General features: G+C 37.0%; 1 protein-coding gene across 2 annotated transcripts in view; it reads left to right on the top strand.

Moving 5' to 3' along the window:
• LOC106875654 (nitric oxide synthase 1) overlaps positions 1 to 23155 on the top strand; it is a 168936-nt gene that overhangs the window by 39691 nt on the left and 106090 nt on the right. The gene's annotated exons all lie outside the window — the stretch shown is intronic.

A 23155-nucleotide genomic window follows, 5' to 3' on the forward strand; every position in this document is an offset into this window, starting at 1 on the left:
TATATATGCATAGACACGTACATATATGTGTATATGCATGTGTGTGTGTAATGAATTGAAGTTGAAGATGCACTTGGAATCATTAAGGATATTTATTTACATAGAACTTACCAGTTTCACAATTTCTGATTTTGAAAAGAAGCAGGAATTGGAAAGACGTGGTGCCATGCCGCAACTGTCTTACCTTTGACCTGAATTTGAAAATTTTCTTCTCTTCTTCTTGGAGAGATCAGGGTTCAAATTGTAGTCAATGAATCAGTTTTGCCAAAGTTAGATGATTTGAAGATAATCACGAAACCAGATATAGGATTTCGTTACTTCTGCTCGTATTAAAATACTTTAACAAAAATATAAAGCTACCTTCTCGAGTCATACCAACCCATATGGGTTAGATCCCCGGTTTCTCTGACGTATATATTCTCCCAGTCAGTCACAGGATTACTTAATTTCGCCAGCTGAGTGGACTGGAGTAACGTGAAATGAAGAAATTTACTCTAGAACACAACGCATCGCCCTGTCTAGGAAGTGAAACCACAACCTTACGATCATGTGTCCAAAACCCTAACCACTAAACCACGCACCTCCACCGATTCAAATACATCGGTACATACACATTCACTCTGTGTGTGTGTGTGTGTGTGTGTGTGTGTGTGTGTGTGTGTGTGTGTGTGTGTCTGACTGTCTGTTTGTGTTTGTGTGTATACATATATTTATATATTATAAGTAATAGCCACTTCAACATCGCTCTACTGCAGACTCTACTGCGATTTTATATATATACTATATATTTTCTCTATATATTATATATATATATATATATATATATATATATATATATATATATATATATATATAGAGAGAGAGAGAGAGAGAGAGAGAGAGAGATTCAGATTAATATGGTACTTAAGTTGAGGCACCAGAATTTAGTACGCTATTATCCATGCAATTTCAAAATAAGGTGATTAAAATCAAAATAATCAACAAGGATATCCAAAGGTAATCTATCTCCTTAACTTCTTGGAGATTTTAGGTATAATTATACTAATGTGCCCATCTGTTTTGATTTAATTAAATTGTATGTCATTGTGCAGCTGAAGATTGCTCTGCATTTAAATTGATGTAATGACTGCATTGTTAAATTAAATAGAGTTGCATAAAACGATCGCACTGCATTACCTCTGGATATCTTTGTTGCTTATTTTGATACATACATACATATATATATATATATATATATATATATATATATATATATATATATATATATATATATATATATATATATATATATATATATATATATAAAGGTAAACAAACACCAAGGCAAGACATCTCAAGTCATATCTGTCTCTGATATGACATTCCACGCTTTGCGGATATCCCAGAAACAGCTGTAAGACATTAAAATTTTTTTAATAATTTTTAATAATTTTTGATAATAATAAGATATATGACTTGAGATGTCTTGCCTTGGTGTTTGTTTTCCCTTTTAACAAATTTATATCCGCTGTATCGGAAATCTACAATAGCTCTATAGTTCCATAACTCCTGTCTCGGTTACGAGGTTGGAATCCTGGCAATCCGTTACAGCACTTACCCAGCATACCTATCAGTTTAGATCACCCGTGAAATAAACCCATATATATATATATATATAAGAATACAAAAATAGGGAAAGAACGCAACAGGCGACAACAAAACCTCCAGACACTTGGATGATACAAAAAGGGACATAAAAAAAAAACAAGGACGGGTCATTCGGAGTTTTCTTTCGTCAGTCGAGTTCCAGATTATCTTTGCAGTTTCGGCTGGTTGTACTCGAGACTGCTCCATTCTGGCTAGCCCCAAGGGAAATCTATTAGCCACGTGTATATAGTAAAGTATGTATGTATTTATATAGCGCGGTGAGCTAGCAGAACCGTTAGTACGCCGGGCGATATGCTTAGCGGCATTTTTTTCGTCCTTATGTCCTGAGTTCAAATTCCGTCGAAGCTAACATTGCCTTTTATGGTTTCGGCGTTGATAAAATATGTACCAGTTGAGCTTCGCGGGTAAGAGTGAAAAGATTGTACCCCTGTGCAAAAATCATATCGGGCCAGTATGGGAGACCAGTATGATCTCAAGCTCGAATTCACGACCGGTACATCGGACAGTGTTTGGCGGAGAGAACATGCTGAGGCTTTCGTCCTGCAGTGGACTGAAAATGGGCAGTGCAGCCCAATCCAATATGTATTATATGTGCATATGTATGAATGTATGTATGTATGTATATATGTGCATGTGTGTGGGTGTATACGTATACATATAAGGAGCACTACGTCGGTTACGACGACGAGGGTCCCAGCTGATACGGTCAACGAAACAGCCTGCTCGTGAAATTAATATGCAAGTGACTGAGTACCCCATAGGCACGTGTACCCTTTACGTAGTTCTCGGTGACATTCAATGAGACACAGAGTGTGACAAGGCTGGTCCTTTGAAATACAGGTACTACTCCTTTTTACCAGCTGAGTGGACTGGAGCAACGTGAAATAAAAGATACAACGCGTCGCCGGGAATTGAACACACGACCTTACGATCGTGAGCCGATTGCCCAAACCATTATGCCACGTACCTTCACACAACCAAACATACATACACACACACACTCATATATATATGTATGTATATGTAGGTATACACCTATATATCTACATATATATATGCATATACACTCATATATATATATATATATATATATATATATATATATATATATATATATATATATATATATATATACATACATACATACATATATACAACTTTCCTACTCTAGGCACAAGGCCCGAAATATTGGGGGAGGAGACCAGTCGATTAGATCGATCCCAGTACGCAACTGATACTTAATTTATCGACCCCGTAAGGATGAAAAGCAAAGTCGACCTTGGTGGAATTTGAACTCAGAACGTAATGACAGACGAAATATCGCTAAGCATTTCGCCCGGCGTGCTAACGGCTCTGTCAGTTTGTCGCCTTATACATACAATGCAACTGGACAATGACATACATACAATCCTGCACTTTATGAGCACGAACGAAAGGAAAACTGCTCAATACAGTATGTAAACAATATCTATGTATATACTCATAGATTCATAGAGATATATACGCGCATACATTCAATAGACACACACATACACATCTGCTTGTATATATGCATATGCGAGAATAGGTGTTTATATGTGCACATAAATGGGCGATTGTGGGAGATGGTGTATGTGTGCGTATGTGTGCGTGTGCGTATGTGACTGTGCGTATGTGCAAGCATGCGTGTGTAATCTTATTTATTTTCATACAACCTTTAACCCACACTTGCAACATATTTAACCTTATATAAAAATAAGGCAAAGCAGAAATGCGTTGTCGCCGATGTTGACGACGTTCACTTTGTGGCGGTAAGGATAATAAAATGGCGGCTGGGTGGGCGAGAATAGAAGAGCAACAACAGAAAGGAAAACAATTCTTCTTTGAAGAGATTCCAAACTTTATTATTGAATTCTATCCCGAAGTAGGCGTTACCTAGTTCTTCAAAATGCCGTGTGGAAGATATAGCTCGTAGCGAACTTCACTGGATTGACATGGCGGATTTCTTGTCGATTAAATTTTCACCTAAGTAGAAGAACACTTTATGCCTGTATAACCATTATACATTATGGCTCTCATTTGTAAGTTATGCCCGCAATCGGTATTAAATATTCATGCTGCATGGCATTGTGTTTCTATCCCTCACGTATTACTCCCTATTAAACTTAGTTTAGAATTAAAAGTTACAGGATCGAGTTCTCAAGTATGTATGTATATATATGTATATGAATATGTTAGTATATATATATGTACATTAATATATATTTGTATATACACAGACACACGCACGCATATATATACATACACTCTGTAAAGGAGTTATATGTATCTCTCTCTCAGTCGTCCTCACTCATTCTCTCTCCCCCCCTCTCTCTCTCTCTCTATATATATATATATATATTGTACATATTCCATGTGAAAAGTGAAAAAGAGAAGTATACATACATACGTGTATATAAATATGTGCATGTATATATATATATATATATATATATATATATGTATGTGTGTGTGTGTGTGTGTGTGTGTACATATATGTAATATATACAAATATTTTAGCATGTATGTACGTATTTATGTATGTGTGAGAGTGTACATACATACATACATTCCTACACATGCACAACAAATAAATACACGCGCGCGCGCAACATATATATCTACATCTATACCATCATCTACCAAGGGATATTATCTTAACGGAAAATAAAAGCAAAACAAAAAAAGAACTGTGAAATAAATATTAAAAAAAACCCACAGAAATGTAAAAAGGAAGACTTGAATTTTTTGAAGCTATTTCGTATTCACCTAGTCTAAAACTGCCTCCGCTCACACACTAAATACTAAATACTAAACAAATACTTGAAAATATACTAAGAAAAAAAAGTAACTGTTACATATAACAACGTTTCGACTTTGCATGACTAAATCTTCAGGAATTTTCTCTTTGACGCTTATTTTCAGCTTCTTTTTTTTTTTTTGGGTTTTGTTGTTGTTGTTGTTCTTCTTCTACTTCTTCTTCTTCTTCTTCTTCTTCTTCTTCTTCTTCTTCTTCTTCTTCTTCTTCTTATTATTATTATTATTATTATTAATATTATTATTATCATCATCATCATCACCACTACTACTACTACTACTACTACTACCGCCGCAAGGGCGCAGGGCGAGCAGAGTCGTTAGCGCCTTGGACAAAATGCTTAGCGATGGTATTTATCCGTCTTAACGGTCCACTTTTAAATTCCACCCAGGTAGACTTTGCCTGTCATCAACACCGGCGGGGCGGGGGGGGGGTCAATAAAATAAGTACCTGATAGGATCTGCGGTGGATGTAATCGATTTGGTCCCTCACCCTAAACTAGCTGGCCTTGCGCCAAAATTTGGAAGCATTATTATTATTATTATTATTATTATTATTATTATTATTATTGTTGTTGTTGTTGTTGCTGTTGTTGTTGTTGTTGTTCATCTAACGTTGCTCGGTGATCGCTTAGACACCTGTTCAGGTAACGTCGATTTGATGGAGAGAGTGCGCTTAACATGCAGCACATACACTTGATCACTCTAAACAAACCATTTCTGCAAATCGTTCCGCAATCCACCAACGTTTTATTATTATTATTATTATTATTATTATTATTATTATTATTATTATTATTATTATTATTGCTGTTGTTGTTGTTGTTGTTGTTGTTGTTAAGACGATAGAGTCGTTAAGATAGTAGAAACGTTAGCACGCCGGGCAAAATGCTAAGCAGTATTTCGTCCGTCGCCACGTTCTGAGTTCAAATTCCGCTGAAGTCAACTTTGCCTTTCATCCTTTCGGGGTCGAAAAAATAAGTACCGGTCAAGTACTGAGGTCGATGAAATTGATTGTCCCTTCCCCAAATTCCAGGCCTTGTGTTTATAGTAGAAAATATAGACTGTTGGAAACGAAAAGAATCCTAACATCGGGCTACAAGTAGCCTGAGATGTCAAGAACCCTCCTATTGGATTACAGCATGTAACCTTACATGCCAAGAACCCTCCTAAGTATCCTAGATATCCCTAATAACACTGTTTTCTGGAACTCTACAAAACTGAGTTGTTATGCCTATTTCCTCTATCCGTCTGTACAGATCTTCAGGTATAGTTCCCAACGCACCTATAACTACTGGGATACATTTTACCCGCACTTTCCACAGTCTTTTTAATTCAATAGCTAGATCCTGGTACTTTGCTATTTTTTTCTATACCTCTCATACTAATTTTCCATCAGTCAATTATCTGGCACTTTCTATTCTCTCTATCTACTACTACCAAATCAGCCCTTCTAGCTTCTATTAAACTGTAAGTTTGAATGTTAAAGTGCCACATCTTGTATTTTTTTACTTTCTAGTACTTTACTAGGTCCATGTTCATATCATTTAGCAGTATGTTCAAATCCTGCTTTCTACATAACTTCCAGTGGATTACTCTCCCTAGATTGTCATGTCTTTTCTTGTATTCTTTCTGTGCCAGTATGCTACATTCATTTACTATATGAGTAACGATATCCTCTTTCGATTTGTATAATCTATATTTGGGAATCTTACTTGGTTTTTGTGTATTTGAGCTTTTATCCAATTAGTCCTTAATGCTTGATATTGTGCAGCTACTAACTAATTTTCTGTCTCCGTCTTCAACTTTCCTTTCTGCGACCATAACAATGTCTCATTACTACTAGTTGCTGCAACTATCTTTGGGAATCGACCAGTCAAATAATTTCAATTCCCTTTTCTGGTTTTTAACTTCGATTGGATTTTTGGTTTCCCTATGTCTTGCTGTGACTCTAGCAGCTTTCAATAAACTTTCTTCACAGTTACCTACATAGGTGTCTATATCTACTCTAGATAACTCCCTTCCGCCTAGGTATAATCTTGCTACTCCTGCCCTTGAATGGAGTCCTCCTTTCATATTGAATTCCTTCCTAGTTCTTATGTCTAGCTTTGCTAATTCAGTTTTAGTCTACTCTACAAAAGCTGCTGAATATCCAAGTAATCATACTGTCCAAGTATTTACAGCCTTCACTAAATTCGCGCCATTTACCTTTGACTTCATTAGCTTCCTCACCCTTGTGATGTACTTCTTCCCAATTTTCGTTTTCATTTCTATAGTTAGTACTCTGTCAGATTCTAATACTCCTAGATACTTATAACTCTCTCCTCCTTTCAATGATTTTAATGTCTGGCCATCTAGTAATTGGATGCCTTCGCCGTTGACTACCTGCCCCCTTCTGCTTTGTCTATATATATAGTGCATCATGCATTCCTCTAACCTTCTTCCTGCAACCTTTCTGTTGTTCTGGTAGTAAATTTTTGTTGTCAAGGTACTCGTAAATGCTTTCTGAAAACATTCCTGTTAACAGCTTCCACACTAATGGTAAGAAAGTGATTTGACTATAGTTATTGGCTGTATTACCCTTGCTCTTATCTTTCATAATGAGTATTGTCCTCCCTCTAGTCATCCATCTGGTATTATTCCTCATTCGCCATGATAGATCGCTAGCCACTACACATTCGCTAGCCACTACACATTTGCTAGCCACTACACATTTGCTAGCCACTACACATTCGCTAGCCACTACACATTCGCTAGCCACTACACATTCGCGTTTCTCTCTTTGTTTCTTTCCATGTTCCTTTCTGTGGAAGAGCGTAGGCTCGAAACGTTAAAGACTTTTTCACTTCCCGAGAGTTATACTAACACATCTGTTTGTTTTCTACACTACCTGTCTCCATCCTTTTGTTTTTTTTCTGAATTCTCCTGGTCTTATTCCTTCATTAAGGCAATCCTGATGTTGTTCCCTTAGCCTCCCATGTAAACTACTGAATTTCTTTAGCTAGTACCCTCGAAGTGAATCTGATCCTGGGCACTTCCAATTCGGTATTTTCCCTAACACTTCACTCATTAATGCACTAACCACTCTTAGATTTGGCTGCTTCTCATTCACTACTTCTTCCCTCACTCCATTATGATTGACTGGTTTATCCCAAATATTACTCCAGAACTTTCTAGCTTCTTCTGCACTAGGTTTCTCATCTTCAGTACTTCGTTCTCTACTATTCATTTGGTTATGAAATCTCCTCTGGTCTGTCTCAAATAATCTATTCTGTTGATACTGATATACTCTTTTTTGATATCTGGAGAGCTTGCCTGCTACTGCTATAATACGCTGTTTCAACTCTTCTCTTACTGTCCCAAATCCTTTCTCTTTGACTAAATATCTTTTCTTGAGGGAAGAATTTCGTCTTGTGTTTCCCAACTTGTTTGTTTTCCAGGCTTCTATTCTTCTCAGATCTTGTCTTAAAATCTTCACTTCATTTTGTATTCCTCTTTTCTACTTTTAGTCTTTTTAAAATCTTGCCCTGTGAGATATCTAATATTCTGGTGACTACTACCCCTCCTGTGTAGATCAATAAGTTAGTGTCTTCTATATTTTTAGTATCTATCCTACTGATAACAGAATCTATTTTCCTAGTCATTTCTAGCAGCTTCCTTCTGTTGGTGCCTTTTAATACTGGCAATCTGTTTCTTACTTCTTTACTCATTACTTCTTGCAACTCATCTAAAATCTTCTAATCTTCCTCACTTAAATCCCTTAAGTCGCTGGTGCCAGTTGTCCCTTCCTTATCGGTAGCGCTATTATTATCATCATCATTATTATTATTATTATTATTATTATTATTATTATTATTATTATTATTATTATTATTCCTTTAGGTTCTTCTCGGGCTTGAGCTGTATTGTTGTTTGTCTTTCCTATTGCCTGGTCTTTCTTTCCCAGTTCTCTTGTGATCTCTTCTGCCTCCAATTCTGTCATCCTCTTTCTTCTCCTAATAGCATTAGCTTGATCACCTAATCTCTGCTCAGTCACTTTAAACATACCCTTCTCTACCCAAGTGTTAACATCCGTTTTATATAGCCCCTTCTTTTAGGTTCACTTTCTAAGTAACACTGAATCACTATCCTGTTTTCTTCGCTGGTCCACTTGCTCCTCCTTACTCTATTATCTGCTGATGCTGTATTAGAATGACAGCTGTAGTCAGTCTGTATCTTTACTAATCCACTGCTTAGTGTGAAACCTTCCCTTAAGGATCCAGCGTCATTTTCGCTGTTACAACCAGAGTTCTTCGGAAACTCCTGTTTCTCATAAACTGAGCTAAGGCAACGTTCGTCACCGTCGTCGTCACCGTCGTCGTCACCACTGATAGTTTCAAGCAACTTTCTATTGCATCATTCGTTGCACTTTTGTCCTGGTGGGGTGGTGTGGGTTGATTTTTTTGTAGGTGGGGTGGGGGGGGGGTATTGTATTGTATCAGAACGTTTTGTCATGTCGTTTGCTTTGAGTCTTTGGTTGTATTAGTTTTTGTATTGTGTGTTGTTTGTGCAGCGCAGGTTGTGTTCTTCTGTCGGCTGCCGGCCTTCTATGGCAAATGTTGTGGGTTTTGTTCACTTTGTTGGGTATTTACAGTATGACTTTATTCTTGTATGTTTTTGGAGGGATGTTGCATAGTGTGTGTGTGTGTGTGTGTGTGTGTGTGTGTGTGTGTGTGTGTGTGTGTAACTCATAGATCAACTATTTTATAGTATTTATGATTATCCATCCGCCTTTCTCTTGCTTTTGATTGGTTTTGTTATGGGTCGGTTAATTATTATTATTATTATTATTATTATTATTATTATTATTATTATTATTATTATTATTATTATTATTATTATTATTATTATTATTATTATTATTATTACTTTCATTATCATCTTGTTTCAATTCTGTTTCTTTTTCTTGCCGAGTGTCTTCCTGATACCTAGGGCAGGGAAACGCAATGTATACATTTGTAGGCCATGAAATTAAATACATTATATTGTTCATTTACAAAGTCATGTGATAGAGAAGGGGGGAAAGGACAGAGAGAAAAGGGAAAAACTAAAAAAATATGAAAGTAAACAAATAAAATAAAAGGGGAAAAGGAAAGAAAATTCACAACGACAACGTTCTTCTCTATACGTGTGATTTACCAGTTAAGACGATCTTTTGTACTTTCTGCTTGGATGGTAAACCAGGGATCATTCTTAAATAATTTTCAGTTCCTTTTTTGATCATTCCAAGTGCTTCTACAATCACTGGTGTTGTAACCGTCTTCAGGTGCTATTTTTGCTCCTACTACTGTGTGGTATTATTAAATGTTGTTTAGTTTCGAATTTTGTCTTGTACTTGAGATAATCATAAATATTTGAGGGTTGGAGAGGATAGTAGGAGAAAGAGAAGAAGCAGCTTGGTGAATAGACCAAATTCCACAGGTCTACAAATAGGTTCGGCAGATGGTGAAAAGGAGATCAACAATGGGGTTTCGCATTCTTGTCTGATCAGGAGACAAAAGAAGCGTCATACCCTTGCGGTCAGCAGAGGTCAAATGTGTTTACTACAACTGGCGATCAATGAGAGCGCTGACCTTGATCTTGGAAAGAACCAATTCAACTTGTTCTGTTTTTAAGTACTGATAGAAAAAATAATAATATTAAAAAATTATATATATACTGTTGTCTACATCGTTGATTTGTTGAATTCGTGGGGGTGTCTTTTTAAATTTTCCTTTTCTTTGTATAGGTTTTTACTGTGGTTTACAGTTTTCGTAATTGTGTAGTTTGTATATATTGACAGGTGCTTATCTCCTTATTTTTATCGTGCATTTAATTTGTTGTTGCAATAAAAGGTATGTTTACATATTAGTGTAGTCAGGAAGAAAGGAAGGGAAAATTTTTCAGAGAAGGTTGTAGATATTAAAGTTTTTAATTTTCTAAAGATGATCGTCTGTATGTCCGACCAGAGAAAAAACTGCAGTGTTCTTGCAATAAAACGTATGTTTACATTTTCGAAAAGGAAAGGATAGGTATTCGCAGAAGTTGTAAATATTAGAGTTTTCTTAAAGTTTTTAAACATGATCGTTTGTGTGTTCGTCCAGAGAAATTGTAGCTTCTAAACTTATTTTGAGGGAAAGTTAAAATACTCACTGGAGATTGTAGATGTTCCAGTATTTGAAAGTTATTTTCAGCAGTTCTGCCGGGTTGTATTAGCGTTTCTGTCAAGGCTAGCGCTTGGGCCACATCTCTAGCATCATCCCCGTCAATTTTTTAAAAACCTTTTTATGCTATGCATATGTCCATTCTTTTTCAATGCATACTGTGTATACTTACATTCTTTTTTTCATTTCATTATATGTAAACCCCCAAACTTTGTCTGTCTTTGAATTGTCCCCACCTCATTCTTCGCCCTTGTGGCAAATAAATGAAAATTATTATTATTATTATTATTATTATTATTATTATTATTATTATTATTATTATTATTATTATTATTACCTCCACCTTAGCGAAGGCGGAGGTATTGTTTCAGTGGCGTTCGTTTGTTTGTCCGTGGACAAGATATCTCAAGAACCGCAGGATAGATTCGGATGAAACTTTCAGGGAGGCTTGGCCTCGTGACTGGCATGAACTGATTAGATTTTGGAATAGATCAGGTATTGAACAAGGATTCTGGATTGTTTTTCCGGTTTTTTAAACTTAATTTTTGAGAGCGGTTCAGTTCATTTTTTGTATTCTCGTTTGTGAGAGCAGTCGAGTTTATTTCAGATGTTTTCATTTTAAAAATCATCTCTGGCTATTCGTTGAGAGGACGTTGGTGTTGCCTTAGCGGAGGCTTACGCTTTCTGAGTGCTCTTGTTATTATTATTATTATTATTATTATTATTATTATTATTATTATTATTATTATTATTATTATTATTTTATGTTTGACTTTTGTTTTGCATTTGTACAAGTTGGATCCAAGTCTCACCCAGAGACCTCAAGAGACAACAAGTTAGAAGTTCATGTAGGTGTTATGCCTAGGGTACCATATATTTGGATTTGTACAGTTTTGTTCAAGTGAATGTTTAAGAAACCATAAGAAAATTATGTTTGCTTTAAAATTTGAGATCACATAGACAGTATTTTACGTAGGATATGGGCAGTTCCCATGAGCACTATCTTTTGGACTTCAGCCATTTTGGGGTTTCCTGGTATCTGAGCTAGGTAGTAATCAGCCCGTTTCGCTGTCATTCCCAGGGCACCTATGACAATAGGTATTGTTTTCGTCTTCAGATTCCACATTTTGCTAATTTCTATTTCAAGATCTTTATATTTGCTCAGTTTTTGGTAGGTCTTGACAGATACGTTTATATCAATTGGGACAGTCATATCAATGAGGAGGCATGATTTTTGTCTGAAGTCTTTCAGTATGATGTCTGGCCTATTTGCGTCTATCTTTCTGTCAGTTTGAATGGTGAAGTTCCAGAGGAGTGCAATGTGATCATTTTCAAGTACTGGGGGTGGTTTGTGTTCCCACCAGTTTTTATCATGGGGCAAGTCCAGGTTTTTGCATATTACCCAGTGAATATATTGTGCAGCTCTATCATGCCTGTTGAGATACTCTGTAGGCGCAAGCAGACTGCACATGGAGACAACATGATCGATGGTCTCATTTTGTTGTTGGCATATACGACATAATGGGGAGCTGCCGTTCTTTAATATGTTGGCCTGGTAGTTCTTTGTAGGTAGGCATTGATCTTGGGCTGCTATGATAAACCCCTCTGTTTCTGATTTCAATCCAGAGGCCATTAACCATTGGTGGGTAAGGGCTTTGTCAATATCTGCATTATTCGCTCTCTTTGGGTATTTGCCATTGAGAGGTTTTCCATGCCATTTTTCAGTCATAATAGCTAAGGCAGCAATTTTAGCACGGGTTTTCAAGCGCTTAGCTTTTTCTGTAGGTGTTTCTAGTTCGTCTAATTCTTGAATTTGTTGCAATTGGAATTCACTTAGATATTCCTTTGCCTGTTTTGTTACTGAGTAAGATGCTTTCTTGCTTTCATATTTTAAGACAAGTTTTAGCATCCAGTCCTCAGAGTTTTTCATATAGGTGTCTAGGCCAATTGTGGCTACCTTCATTGATAATGCCAGCTGTAGTAGTCCTCGACCTCCCTCTTTTCTTGGCAGATAAAGACGTTCTATATCTGCCTTAGGGTGGTGCATTCTATGCATTGTCAACAGTTTTCGTATTTTTCTGTCAACATTACATATTTCAGTAATTGACCAGTTAACGATGTTGAAACTGTAAGTCACGACTGGTATGGCTAGAGCATTGATCGCTTCGATCCTGTTTCTCGCGTTCAGCTCTGTCTTCAGTATTGCTCTCACCCTGCGATAACATTCTCTTCTGATCCTTTCCCTCATCACTGAGTGCTTGATATTGTCCCCTTCAATTACCCCTAGGTATTTGTAGCTCTCCGCTGGTTCTAACTCTTTTATGACATTTTGCTGGTCAAGGTTCACATTAGATGTATTTGTCATTTTTCCTTTGATAAAGATAGCTTTTGCACATTTATCAAGGCCAAATTGCATCCTGATGTCATCACTGAATTGTTTAACAATCGCTAGTAGGCCTTTGAGTTGTTGGTCATTTTTTGCAAAGAGCTTTAAATCATCCATGTAAATGAGATGATTTATATTTTTATCAAATATTTTATAACCATACTGTGCATCATTGAGCAATTTTGAGAGCGGTATTAGGGCTAGACAGAAGAGGAGTGGTGATAGTGAGTCACCCTGGAAAATGCCACATGAAATTCTTACATCTCCAGCATTTAGAGATTCATTGTCATTGTTCAACATCAGTGTGGTTCTCCATGATCTCATACTTACAGATAAAAAGTTTCGCAGAGTAGGAGCTATTTTATACATTTCCAGACATTTCCTAATCCAGCTATGTGGTAGGCTATCAAAGGCCTTTTTATAGTCTATCCAGGCTATTGACAAGTTTTTGTGTCGCTTGTGACAATCTTCTAAGATCATCTTATTGATGAGTAGCTGATCTTTACAACCATAAGATCCACGTTTACATCCCTTTTGCTCATTAGGGAATATGCTACTTTCTATTAAAAAACTATAGGTGTACTCGGTTAGGACAGATGTTAGCGTCTTATACATTGTTGTTAAGCAGGTTATGGGGCGATAATTTTTTGGTTCGTTTGTTTCCTCATTTTTTGGAAGCAGGAATGTTAAACCATTAACTAGCCAAGAGGGCATCAAACTAGGATTTTGCAAAACATCGTTGTAAAGTTTTGTTAGCAGTTCATGGCTTTCTGGGAAGGCATTCAACCAGAAGTTAGGAATTTTATCCTTTCCTGGAGACTTCCATTTGCTTGACCTCCTGAGAGCAGATCTTATATCTTCTACCCTGACCCCCTCCCACTTTTGCTCCTCTAAGGAGTCTAGGTCTGTAGCTATTCTATCAATCCAAGGGGCCTTTTCATTGTGTGTTTTATCTTCTGCCCAGATTTTATTCCAAAATTCTTGCACTTCTTCTTTTGATGGGACAGACTTTATTGTTACTGGTGTTTTCCCTATCTTCCTGTAGAAATTTTTGGGGTTATTTTTGAACATGTTATTATCTCGGAAGAATTTAACACGCTTTTCATACCTTGCTATGCGGGCAGCTTTAGCACATACCTTTTGCTTGATGGTTTCTATGGTGGCATCAATGTCAACTATGGTTTTCATGTTATATTTTTTCTTTAGTTTTTGGGTCTTTGTAGGTTTGATACTCTTGTCAAATTTAAGGTTTTTCAAACATTCTATGTCAGATCTAAGCAGCTTAATTTGGTGTTGAATGCGTTCTTGCCAAGAAGGCTTTTTGTGGGAGTGTTGTCTTTTTCTAATCTTTTCACCACATAGAATCGTTGAGATTCTTGCGGATGCATAGTACAGGTGGTTGAGATCTGTAATATCAACATCATTAGCTGAAATTATATCCTTAAGTGCAAGGCGGATTTTACCAATTATTTTCAGGTTTTGGTTAGAATTGCGAATTTTGGGGAGAGTGTCGCGTTCATTCATACTAGTTTCTTTAATTTTCAGCCATTCAATCATGATTTGATTTTTTAGATCATGTAGTTCTGTTGCGTCGATTTCTGTATGACTTCCTTCATCTATTTGATTTTCACCTGCCTTAGTGTTTATGGTTGGTTCAGAGAGTATTTTATTTTGCCTATCAGTTACCTTAACTCTTTCAATTATTACTGTATTTTCATCAGCCTTGGGCTGGTTTATAATTATTTCCTCTGTAGTATCTTCTTTAGCTGCAGTTTCATTCTTTTTATCCTTTACTGCTTGCTTAATTTGGTCAATCTCTACTTCAGTTAGTAATTTTTTTTTTATAATGTTTCTTCTGACGTTGGCAAGTTTATTACTGTCTATGTAGGGTCTTACTGCAAGGTGTTTCTGTCTCCAGTTTAAGTAGGTTTGTACAGTATTAGATTTATCTGTAGGGAAATATATGGCACGGTAGAAGGCTCTAAGAACTTCTTTATTATCTTCCCTAGACCATTTTTCATTCTTTTTCTTTTGGTTATTTGATGACGAGCATGGATGGCCATCTGTTGGAATATTCCGGTTGTGGGGTACTTCCAGCTCCTGTGTGTCGGGAAGATTTGAACCAGTAGCAGATTTCTCGTCTCGGATCTGGTTCATTATCCGAGTAAGTGGTCCTTTATAATCCGGTCTATGACCATTGCGGTTTATATTTTGTTTTATTAACAGTGAGGCATAACAAGCTTCGACGTTGACGCTAGGGGACGGATCTGTCTGTTTAGGGTAAGTTTTTTGAGACAACACCGTCTCCGAGCTTTCGTGACGTAGCTTCTTAAGGCTAGCAGATCTATTTCGAGTGAGTGGCCCTTTGTGATTCGGTCGATAACCACTCTGGTTTGTGATCTGCCTTGTTATCATTGAGGCATGACGAGCTTTGGCGTTGACATTCGGGGACGGATTTGTCTGTTTAGGGTCAGTTTTTTGAGACAACACCGTCACCGAGTTCTCAGCATGTAAACATTGCTCGTAGCGTAGTTTTTTAAGGCTAGCAGATCGGTATTCATCTGTATTTTTTTTGTTGATAGATTTATCTCCAGGCATAGTGTATTTTTGTGTGTGTGTGGCGTTTTAAACTTATGAATGGTTCACTGTCTGTATTTGTTCACAAAATGAAAATAAACAAAGAAGAAAGAAAAAAAGTTTTGGTTTTGCTTCGTTTGTGATATGTGTTTTCGTATCCGTAAGTGTGTCCTGTGATTTTTACGTAGTTCTGTAAACATTAAGATGCATGTGTAGTTCTATGGGTATCAAAACGTATATATCATTGTGTACACGTTCAAGTGTATGCGTAATTATTCAATATATGTACTTACTATTTTGTTCCATTTCTTTTTTTTATATAGTTTGTAAACTTTCCGGTGTTGGTTTTGCGTGTGTGATCGCACGTGTTTCATTGAGACATCGTACATAGGAGGTCCTGTGCTTTGTATTGCAGTGAAATTTCATTTTTTAAGAATAAAAAATATTCTTAAAAAAATTATCTTCGTTAAAAGACCGCTTCCTTCAAATCTTCCACCGGTTCTTTTGGCTAATTCCATCGATGTTATTGGATTAGATATGTTTTTGTATAGGGAGCCCGGTGTAGCACATCCATGTTGTTATTCAGCCCGGTGCTATTCTTATTATTATTATTATTATTATTATTATTATTATTATTATTATTATTATTATTATTATTATTATTATTATTATTATTATTTTATGTTTGACTTTTGTTTTGCATTTGTACAAGTTGGATCCAAGTCTCACCCAGAGACCTCAAGAGACAACAAGTTAGAAGTTCATGTAGGTGTTATGCCTAGGGTACCATATATTTGGATTTGTACAGTTTTGTTCAAGTGAATGTTTAAGAAACCATAAGAAAATTATGTTTGCTTTAAAATTTGAGATCACATAGACAGTATTTTACGTAGGATATGGGCAGTTCCCATGAGCACTATCTTTTGGACTTCAGCCATTTTGGGGTTTCCTGGTATCTGAGCTAGGTAGTAATCAGCCCGTTTCGCTGTCATTCCCAGGGCACCTATGACAATAGGTATTGTTTTCGTCTTCAGATTCCACATTTTGCTAATTTCTATTTCAAGATCTTTATATTTGCTCAGTTTTTGGTAGGTCTTGACAGATACGTTTATATCAATTGGGACAGTCATATCAATGAGGAGGCATGATTTTTGTCTGAAGTCTTATTTGTATCCCAGTGTCATTTTGATGACATACATTGCCCTCTCACTCAATAATAATAATACTAATAATAATAATAATAATAATCATAAAATTAATAATAATGATGATTTCATTTATTCCCCACAAGGACGGAGGATATTATTATTATTATTATTATTATTATTATTATTATTATTATTATTATTATTATTATTATTATTATTATTATTATTATTTCCATCTCATTTCTCAAAGTTCTCGACTTTGCTTGCTCCGGTTAATTCTGTATGAGTGGACAGCAACCTGTTGTCAAAGGTCCCACAAGGTCTCTTTCCACGATAGTTAACACCCAACTGCCAATCTCAAAAACTTCACTATCCCTAATAGAGCAGTTTTCTAAGCATGTTCTACCCTCACACTAATCACAATTTCTCCAACAAATTTCTCATACCTGGTCGTTAATGCTTCCAGTGTCCCTACAACTACTGGGATGACAGTTGCCCTCTTCACTGCTCACATTCGTACAAGTTCATCTTTTAGGAGCTTGTACTGTAGTGATGATTTCCCCGTCCCGCTCCTTCAATCGGGCAGGCAAGGCAGTTTTTCTTTGCCTGGTGGCTGCGGCGAAAGAGGTTGTTTGGTGAAAAACATGAGACTGAAAAGCATGAGGACCAATACATTCCGCTTTGGTAGAGTCTCATTGACTTCTTCAAGTTTCACTTAAAAAGGAAATTGAGAGTGAAGATGGAAGTGCTGACCTTGAGTGAGATTATTGAAAGGGGGAGGTGACAGTTGAGAAATGGCAAGAGTGGATGGTACCTCTCTAAGTGTAGACCTGTGAGTCGGAGAGAAGGAATTGGAGAGGGCACTTGCTCCTGGGGTTTCAGGAAAATCTCGGACAGTGGGGTTCCTCAGTTATCACTAGAAGCCTTCCTGTATTAGGAGGGCCACAGCTCTATCATCCTCCCCACCACTTTTTAACCTTTGTATGCCATGCATATGTCACTTCTTTTTCAGTGTATACCGAGTATACTTACTTTCTTTATCATTTCATTATATGTAAACCCCAACACTTTATGTAAACTTCAACACTTGTATTTTCCCCCTCATCCTCCGTCCTTGTGGGGAATAAATGAAATCATCATTATTATTAATTTTATGATTATTATTATTATTATTATTAGTATTATTATTATTGAGTGAGAGGGCAATGTATGTCATCAAAATGACACTGGGATACAAATATACGAAGCCCATTATACCCATCATGACTGCCCGTCTGATAAGGGTACACTAGGCACATGCATCACAACCATATGGGCGTGACATGGTGATCTCATATCAAAATAAACAGCGCATGACCTCGCAGGTGGGGGCCCAGCTAAAATTTTCTGTAGGCTGAGTAGACCCACCTGCTCAAAAGGTCCTTGAATGAAGGTTGTTTAAGGATGTTGAACGAAATACCCATGTTTTCAAAGGTGAATTATTCAAACCCCAAAGAACTCCTCTCAACACATGGCTATGATGCTCCCCCACTACTTCTGCTCGTGATCAGAGATGCACATATCGTCAGCCACCATGAAACATGCTCAACTGGTTAAGGTCAAACAACTGACGAGCAAACTTGTAGTACTGAGCAAAATATTTGCTGTAGCCCATCCTTCACACCAAATAAATTATTATTATTATTATTATTATTATTAATATAGAAAGGATTGAGGTAACTCCTCCTGAAGATATAGAGTCAAAATTAAAAGAAGAGTGCCATTTGTTATCTAGTGAACGATATTTCGACATCTCGTGTGTCTTCAACTGGTTCAGAAAATAAATTTGTCAATCTACTTCATTTTGGTTAATATAGAAAGGATTGAGGTAACTCCTCCTGAAGATATAGAGTCAAAATTAAAAGAAGAGTGCCATTTGTTATCTAGTGAACGATATTTCGACATCTCGTGTGTCTTCAACTGGTTCAAAAAATAAATTTGTCAATCTACTTCATTTTGGTTAATATAGAAAGGATTGAGGTAACTCCTCCTGAAGATATAGAGTCAAAATTAAAAGAAGAGTGCCATTTGTTATCTAGTGAACGATATTTCGACATCTCGTGTGTCTTCAACTGGTTCAAAAAATAAATTTGTCAATCTACTTCATTTTGGTTAATATAGAAAGGATTGAGGTAACTCCTCCTGAAGATATAGAGTCAAAATTAAAAGAAGAGTGCCATTTGTTATCTAGTGAACGATATTTCGACATCTCGTGTGTCTTCAACTGGTTCAAAAAATAAATTTGTCAATCTACTTCATTTTGGTTAATATAGAAAGGATTGAGGTAACTCCTCCTGAAGATATAGAGTCAAAATTAAAAGAAGAGTGCCATTTGTTATCTAGTGAACGATATTTCGACATCTCGTGTGTCTTCAACTGGTTCAAAAAATAAATTTGTCAATCTACTTCATTTTGGTTAATATAGAAAGGATTGAGGTAACTCCTCCTGAAGATATAGAGTCAAAATTAAAAGAAGAGTGCCATTTGTTATCTAGTGAACGATATTTCGACATCTCGTGTGTCTTCAACTGGTTCAAAAAATAAATTTGTCAATCTACTTCATTTTGGTTAATATAGAAAGGATTGAGGTAACTCCTCCTGAAGATATAGAGTCAAAATTAAAAGAAGAGTGCCATTTGTTATCTAGTGAACCAGTTGAAGACACACGAGATGTCGAAATATCGTTCACTAGATAACAAATGGCACTCTTCTTTTAATTTTGACTCTATATCTTCAGGAGGAGTTACCTCAATCCTTTCTATATTAACCAAAATGAAGTAGATTGACAAATTTATTTTTTGAACCAGTTGAAGACACACGGGATGTCGAAATATCGTTCACTAGATAACAAATGGCACTCTTCCTTTAATTTTGACTCTATATCTTCAGGAGGAGTTACCTCAATCCTTTCTATATTAACCAAAATGAAGTAGATTGACAAATTTATTTTTTGAACCAGTTGAAGACACACGAGATGTCGAAATATCGTTCACTAGATAACAAATGGCACTCTTCTTTTAATTTTGATATTATTATTATTATTATTATTATTATTATTATTATTATTATTATTATTATTATTATTATTATTATTATTCAGTAGTTTTATTATTATTATCATTATTATTATTATTATTATTCTGTATGTATTGACTCTCGAGCCATTACTGCGGAAGTTGGAGGCTTTGAGGGGCGTCCCGCGTGATCTGGGATGTGGAAGGAGCGTGTCTGCCTATGCCGACGACGTTACCGTGATGGTGTCGAGCCACAGGCATATTGACTTGATTGGCGAGACACTAAACGAGTATGAAGCGGTGACAGGTGCGAAAATTAACGCGGAAAAGTCAATGGGCTTGCAACTAGGCACCTGGAGGGGCAAGTCCATGCCGTCCAACAGCGTCGTAGGGCGCTGGACAGACGGACCCGTTAAACTGCTCGGGGTCTGGTTCGGTCCGGACCTCCAGTTGGAGAAAAACTGGGAAGAAGTGACGAACAGGGTGGCCAACCTCACCCAGAAATGGGCTGAGAGGAAGCTCTCCTTGAAAGGTCGAGCGGAGGTAGCGAATGCGTACATCGCATCCGTCATCTATTACCGTTTGACCGTCGTCCCGACCGCTGGTTAACCAAGATAGTACGCTTGCTCTTCAACTTTTTGTGGAAGGGTCAGGTACCACTGGTCAGGCGCTCTATCTGCTGTCAACAGCCGCTGAACGGAGGGCTTGGCATGCCGTGGTTGCTGATGCGCAAACATGCGCTCAGGCTACGACATCTCAGGCGCTTCCTGGACGGTGAACAGGTGTGGTCGCCTTTCGTCAGACGCGATTTTCCGCAACTCGTTTCTTTAACAGAGCTGCAATCCTGGATCAAACGTAGACCGAGAAAGGGCGCTTGGCACCTCGAGTGCCGCCAAGCTCTCACCGCCCTCAGTCAGGCGGGCAGTGCGATCGGTAGTAGATCCACTCTAGCTTTCTATAGAGGGTTAGTGGGAGAAAAGTGCGACGACGTTCTCGGGGAAACTCTAGGCGTCGAGGATAATCAGCTAAGCAGTCTGTTCAGGAGAACTTTCGGGCCGGGGCCCATGGATAATTTCCAAAGGTCCCTCGCCTGGCAGTGCTACCGAGGTGCGCTACCTGTTCGAGATAAACTCTACCGACATGGAAGTGCCGTCAACCGGGCCTGCCCGAGGTGCGCTCAGGACGACGAAACCGTTCTGCACGCACTAATCCAGTGCCCGAGCATTGCTGACCTGTGGGTCTATATCGAACAGCTACTGTCACGTGTAGGACGGATCCGGCTATCAGCTGGATCCATCGTGAGAATTGACCCGCCGACCTCCTTTAACCAGGAGGGCAAGGCAATTTTCCTATGCCTAGTGGCTGTAGCGAAAGAGGTGATATGGTGGACCCGTTTGAAAGGGTTAAAGACAGACACTTTCCTCTTTGGCCAAGGCCTCATCAACTTTTTCAAGTTCCACTTGAAAAGGAAGATGAGAGTAGAGAGGGAAGTGCTGTCTCATAGCAAATTCGTTGAAAGATGGGTGACTGTTGGAAAAATGGCCAGTATAAACGGACCAATTCTGAGAATACACCTGTAAAAAAAAAAAAAAAAGGTAATGTAAAAGGAGAAAGGGCTCTATACCCCTTTCTTATTTTTTCTGACCAGGCTCCCGTGGTTTTATGGGTTTTTCCACGTGTAACCTTTCCTTTTTCGAAGCGCCTCCCCCTTTGGGAGTTCTACTTATTTATTTATCTATTTATTTATCTATTTATTTATTATATCCTTCTCCGTTTTCTTCCTCTGTTTAGACGAACTTTCCTACCTTTTCGGACAAAACCTTTTGTAACCTTCGTCCTGTCTTTGTCCTTATATGTCTTTAATTGATATTAGCCCTTGTGGCCAATAAAACGAATTAATTATTATTATTATTATTATTATTATTACCATCATCATCATCATTATTATTGTTTTTTTTACTGTTGTTGTAGTTGTGAATGGTATCCTTCTTAAATACTTAGATTATTCGTAGATGCGAGGTAGTTATAGCTGCTTTTTTTTTGCCAAGTTGAGTGACCACATGGATGTTTTGGTTATTATTAATGTCGCTTTTGTTGTTTTCTTTTTTCATTCTGTCGTTTTATTCATTTATTTTTATAAATATTTTTTGAAAAAAATATACTTTTCATTTTGCTTTGTTTTTGTTTTTATAATAACAACAACAACCACAACAAAAAGAAAAAGAACAAAAATAACAACTGCAATTGTAACTGCAACAATAACATCATAAACAACAACATACCCGCAGAAAAACTGTTCGTAGCTTAACGGTTCGACAAAAATAACCCAATAGAATAAGTATATGATATTAAAAAAATTAATGAGCACCCGTGGGGTAGGGAAGGGCATTTGTTCGGCTAATTCCTATAAGGTGGTGCCCCAGCATGGCCACCGTCCAAAGAGTGAAACATGTGAAGAAAAAAGATATGTGTGTGTATACGTGTATTTATATATATTGTTGTTGTTGGCACTCCGTCGCTTACGACGTCGAGGGTTCCAGTTGATCCGATCAACGGAACAGCCTGCTCGTGAAATTAACGTGTAAGTGGCTGAGCACTCCGCAGACACGTGTACCCTTAACGTAGTTCTCGGGGATATTCAGCGTGGCACAGTGTGACAAGGCTGGCCCTTTGAATTACAGGCACAACAGAAACAGGAAGTAAGAGTGAGAGAAAGTTGTGGTGAAAGAGTACAACAGGGTTCGTCACCATCTGCTGGAGCCTCGTGGAGCTTTAAGTGTTTTCGCTCAATAAACACTCACAACGCCCAGTCTGGGAATCGAAACTGCGATCCTATGACCGCGAGTCCGCTGCCCTAACCACTGGGCCACTGCGCCTCCACGTTTTTGTGTATATATATATATATATATATATATATATATATATATATATATATATATATATATATATGTATATGTATATATATATATATATATATATATATATATATATATATATATATATATATATATATATATACATATATATATACATATATATATATATATATATATATATATATATATATATATATATATATATATATATATATATATATATATATATATATATATGTATATTTTTAAGAATTTAAGGATTGGAGAAAACGCATGTTATAGTTGCATACTTTATTCCTACATATGCTTCAAAGGATTACAACCTGTGTGATCCATAGGGATCTTTGATATTAAAATTGTAACCTTCTCATCAGGGAAAGCATGGGAATCATCTTAAACGTAAGACATTATGACCGATTATGAAAACAATAGATGGATAAGGTTATGACTT

The sequence above is a fragment of the Octopus bimaculoides genome, chromosome 26 (assembly GCF_046866305.1).
Source record: "Octopus bimaculoides isolate indiv1 chromosome 26, ASM4686630v1, whole genome shotgun sequence".
In the NCBI taxonomy this organism is placed as follows: domain Eukaryota; kingdom Metazoa; phylum Mollusca; class Cephalopoda; order Octopoda; family Octopodidae; genus Octopus; species Octopus bimaculoides.